The sequence below is a fragment of the Phaseolus vulgaris genome, chromosome 6 (assembly GCF_051622355.1).
Source record: "Phaseolus vulgaris cultivar YP4 chromosome 6, ASM5162235v1, whole genome shotgun sequence".
Lineage (NCBI taxonomy): Eukaryota > Viridiplantae > Streptophyta > Magnoliopsida > Fabales > Fabaceae > Phaseolus > Phaseolus vulgaris.
This window is the reverse complement of record NC_143503.1, coordinates 25,810,943-25,816,942: the sequence shown is the minus strand read 5'-3', so window position 1 is coordinate 25,816,942 and position 6,000 is coordinate 25,810,943.

The window sequence follows — 6,000 nt, the reverse complement described above, 5'->3', positions numbered from 1 at the left end:
TTTATATAAAATAGTGAAGAAAACACGTCAAATAAATCAACAACACTTGGAGCGGGATGAAAGAATTTAAGTATGTGAAATGATTTCAAAGGATGCGATAAAATTGTTTTTGAAATAGAGGTTAACATACCAAATTATGAAATTCGAGTTATTCCCCTTTTATGATTAATCATTTTTTCTTTTACATAACTCTTTGTTGTTACTTATTTTCCTAAAACTTTGTGACAATTTGTTGACAGTTGAACAATTTATTTATTTATGGTGTATTATTTATAATTATGCATTGTTTATATTAATTTATTTATTCAGATATGCTTATGTTTATTTCTTATTTACTAATATTTATTTTGTATTTTTTTTTATTTAATTTCTTATTTACATTTACACTTTTATACATATATATATATATTTAATATTTAATTATGTAAATTATATTTTTATAAAAAATAGTGTAAGAAAACACATCAAATAAATCAACAAACTTAGAGCGGGATAAAAGAATTTTTGTATATTAAATTACTTCAAAAAAAATCATTTAACATACTTTTTGAAGCACATGTTAAGGTACCAAATAATGAAATTCCTAAATTATTCAAAATCCTTAATAAATACAATTCCTAAATTATTTAATGTGATACTAAAATAAAATATTGCAATAAAAAATTCATAAATTATTTAAAATTCTAAATAAATACAAATCATAAATTATTAAATATAGTACTTAAATAAAAATTTGCAATAAATAAAATACTTAAATTATTTAAAATTATAAATAAATACAAATCCTAAATTATTGAAAGTCATACTTAAATAAAAATTTACAAAAAACAAATTTCCTAAATTATTCAAAAATAAAATTTCTAAATTATTCAAAATTTTAAACAAATAAAAATTCTAAATTATTTAATGTCCTGCTTAAATAAAATATTTGAAATAAATAAAATTCTTATATTATTCAAAATATTAATAAATAATAATTCTAAATTATTTAATTATCTACTTAAATAAAAGTTTGAAACAAAATAAAATTTCTAAAATATCCAAAATTTTAAATAAACACAAATCATAACCTATTTTATGTGATACATAAATAAAATTTCAAAAGTTTTTTAAAATCCTAAATAAATAGAAAATAAAAAATAATTTTATGTCCTACTTAAATAAAAATATAAAATAAATAAAATTTCTATGTTTTTCAAAATTTTAAATAAATAAAATTCCAAAACTTTGTAATGTCGTTAGATAAACATAAAAAATCAATAAAAATTTTAAATTAATCAAAATTCTAAATAAATTGACATCCTAGATTATTTAATGTCTAGATAAAAATCTAAAATTAATAAATTTCTATGTTTTCAAAATTCTAAATAAATAAAAATCCTAAATTATTTTATTTCCTTCTTAAATAATAATCTCAAATAAATATTGTAATAAAATAATATTTTTTAAATTATTTTACTTACAAAAATTAAAGTTATTGTATTTTTGGATTCAGATGTTTTTTATTTTTATGTTTATATTTAGGACTCTATATATTTATTGTTATGTTTATGTTTATTATACTCTTCTGTCCATGATACATAAAATAAGTGTTATATGATATTAAAGTTGTTTTTCAGGTTTCACTTACAACAAGATTTTGCTGGAGTTTGTTGACCTGAAGACATGAAGTTTTTTTTATTATTCATGTAAATAGAAGTTTTTTACTGTTTTCTTTATGCTATTTGTTTTGTTCATGTAATGTCATATACATAAAATAACTGTTTTATGATTTCACTTTTATTTATTTTTCAGATTTCACTTACAACATTAATTTTCTTTTTTACTTTTATAATATAGTTCAAATCTTACGTAATTTTTTATATCAATAGAAACATAAAAAAAACCAATCAATTTTTAAAAGAAAACCAAAAAAAAAATCATTTTTATGTTGCGAAAAAACGTAACAAACACAGAAGCAACAATATGAAGAACAATGGAGAAAACAAACCAATAAAGAAATGAAAATAATCGACATAAATGATAAAAGCAAGGAACTTTGATAAAAAAAAATCCAAAAAAAATACCATAAAGAAAACAGTAAAAAAATAATATAAAAAATTATTAATATAGTAATCATACTTCATAAATAATTATACCTGTATTTCTTTCCCGTGCGATGCACGGGTTAGTAACCCTAGTATCTTTACATTGATGTACTATATATTTGCTTTTATTTTATAAAAATATTTTTTGATAGATTCACCATGTCTAGAATATTTGTGATTTTGTATGTACACTTTTTATGCAGTGATATCACGAGATATTGTGAGAAATCGCGAGATATCGTGAGAAATCGCAAGATATCGCGAGATATCTCGAGAAATTGAAGATATCGTGAGATATCGCGAGATGTCGCGAGAAATTGAAGATATCGCGAGATGTCGCAAGAAATTGAAAATATCGCGAGATGTCGCAAGAAATTGAAGAGATATCGTGAGAAATCACAAGATATCATGAGATATCGCGAGAAAATGAAGATATCGCGAGAAATTCAAAATATCGCGAGATATCGCGAAAAATCCAAAATATCACGAGAAATTGAAGATATCGTGAGAAATCGCGAGAAATTGAGGATATCGCGAGATATCATGAGAAATCCAAGATATCACGAGAAATTGAAGATATCGTGATAAATTACGAGAAATTGAAGATATCGTGAGAAATCATGACATATCGCGAGAAATTGAAGATATCGCGAGAAATTGAAGTTATCGTGAGAAATCGCGAAAAATTGAGGGTATCGCGAGATATCGCGAGAAATGGAATATATCGCGAGAAATTCAAGATATCGCGAGAAATTCAAGATATCACGAGAAATCGCGAGAAATTAAAGATATCGCAAGATATCGCGAGAAATTAAAGATATCGCGAGAAATTGAAGATATCGCGAGAAATTGTAGATATCGTGAGATATCGCGAGATGTCGCGAGAAATCCAAAATATCGCGAGATCTCGCGAGAAATTAAAGATATCGCGTGAAATTAAAGATATCGCGAGAAATCCAATATATCACGAGAAATTGAAGATATCGTGAGAAATTGAAGATATCACTAGATATCGCGAGAAATTGAAGATATCACAAGATATCGCAAGAAATTGTAGATATCGTGAGATATCACGAGAAATTGAAGATATCGCGAGAAATCCAATATATCACGAGAAATTGAAGATATCGCGAGATATTGCGAAAAATTGAAGATATCGTGAGAAATTGAAGATATCACGAGATATCGCGAGAAATTGAAGATATCGTGAGAAATCGAAAGAAATTGAGGGTATCGCGAGATATCACGAGAAATTGAAGATATCGTGAAAAATTGTAGATATCGTGAGATATCACGAAATGTCGCGAGAAATCCAAGATACCACGAGAAATTGAAGTTATCATGAGAAATCGTGAGAATTTGAGGATATCACGAGAAATTCAAGATAACACGAGATATCGCGAGAAATTGAAGATATCGTGAAATATCGTGAAATATTGCGAAAAATTTAAGATATCGCGACATAATCCGTGATATCGCGACATATTGCGAGAAATTCAATATGTTACAACTATACTAAATTTCAAGGTAAAACTCGATTCTCTCATTGTGTATATGGATAAAAAAATAAATATATATTTTTGACTAAAAATAATCATGGTAAGTATTTTACATAACTTTATTATAAACTATTTAAGAGATTATAAGTGGTGATAAATTACAAAAATAATTAAATTTTATTCTCTTATTTTTATTGTAATCAAATTTTTATTATTTACATTTGATTGATATTATCTCCATCATTGGAGTTGCTCACGTGGAAGTAAATAAATTTTATTGTAAGAAATATTAAAATTACTATATTAAAATAATGTGATGACAACTTGTGCTCATATATTGTAGGACTATGCATGTAACGAAAAAATCGTGTTTAATTGTTGTTGTTTGCAAAAACTCGTTGATTCATTCTCAATCTAATAATACGAGAGTGATTAATCTATGGTATAATGGTTTGGAAAAAAAATTGCAACAAAATCCAACATGAATAAATATTAACTTGATAAATTGTGAAAGATTAGTTCGATTTAGTTTGAATTTAATATCATATTCAAATTTATCTCTTTATAAATTGTATATTTGATTTTTTTTAATAAAATCCATGTTAGACAACATTTAATTTATTGATTTTTCAAATGAAATATTTTTTTATCTTAAATAATTTGATCGACAAAAGTAGAAGGTATTGGATTGATTCATCATTAATGATTTCGTTTATGAAAGTTAAATTATAATAATTTTATTTTATTATTATAATACAATTTTATATATTTATTTCATCAATCTTGTAAAATAGATTTTTCTAATTTGTTAGTGAGATCTTGTATTAGTTTTGATTGGTTGTATTACTTTTGATTGGTTGTTATCTTTTATAAAAATACTTTTTGATAGATTCACCATGTCTAGAATATTTGTGATTTTGTATGTACACTTTTTATGCAGCGATGTAGCGATATCACAAGATATTGTGAGAAATCGTGAGATTTCGCGAGATATCTCGAGAAACTGAAGATATCGCGAGATGTCGCAAGAAATTGAAGATATCGTGAGCAATCACGAGATATCGCGAGAAATCCAAGATATCATGAGATATCGCGAGAAAATATATCGTGAGAAATTCAAAATATCATGAGATATCGCGGGAAATCTAAGATATCACGAGAACTTGAAGATATCATGAGAAATCGCGAGAAATTGAGGATATCACGAGATATCGTGAGAAATTGAAGATATTGCAAGAAATCCAAAATATCGCGAGATCTTGCGAGAAATCCAAGATATCACGAGAAATTGAAGATATCATGAGAAATCGGAGAAATTGAGGATATCGCGAGAAATTCAAGATATCACGAGATATCGCGAGAAATTCAAGATATCGTGAGAAATCGCGAGAAAGTGAAGATATCACGAGAAATTGAAGATATCGTGAGAAATTGAAGATATCGCGAGAAATTGTAGATATCGTGAAATATCGCGAGAAATTGAAGATATCGCGAGAAATTCAAAATATCGCGAGATATCGTGAGAAAATCAAAATATCACGATATATCGCGAGAAATTCAAAATATCGCGAGAAATTCAAAATATCGCGAGAAATTCAAAATATAGCGAGGTATTCAATTTCTCGTGAGATATCGCGAGAAATTCAAAATACCGCGAGAAATTCAAAATATCGCGATATATCGTGAGAAATCCAAGATATCGCGAGAAATTGAAGATATCACGAGATATCGTGAGAAATCGCGAGAAATCACGAGAAATTGTAGATATTATGAGATGTCGCGAGAAATTGAGGATATCGCGAGAAATTGCGAGAAATCCAAGATATCACGAGAAATTGAAGATATCGTGAGAAATTGTGAGAAATTGAAGATATCGCGAGAAATTGAAGATATCACGAGATATTGCGAGAAATTGAAGATATCACGAGATATTGCGAGAAATTGAAGATATCGTGAGATATCACAAAATGTCGCGAGAAATTGAAGATATCGTGAGATATCGCAAAATGTCGCGAGAAATTGAAGATATCGCGAGAAATCCAAGATATCATGAGATATCGCGAGAAATTGAAGATATCACGATAAATTGAAGTTATCGTGAGAAATCACAAGATATCACGAGATATCGTGAGAAATAGTGAGATATTGCGAAAAATTGAAGATATCACGATATAATCCGAGATATCGCGACATATTGCGAGAAATCCAATATGTTACAACTATACTAAATTTCAAAGTAAAACTCGATTCTCTCATTGTGTATATGAATTAAAAATAAATATATATTTTTTTGACTAAAAATAATCATGGTAAGTATTTTTACTTAACTTTATTACACACTATTTAAGAGATTATAAGTGGTGATAAATTACAAAAATAATTAAATTTTATTCTCTTGTTTTTATTCTAATCAA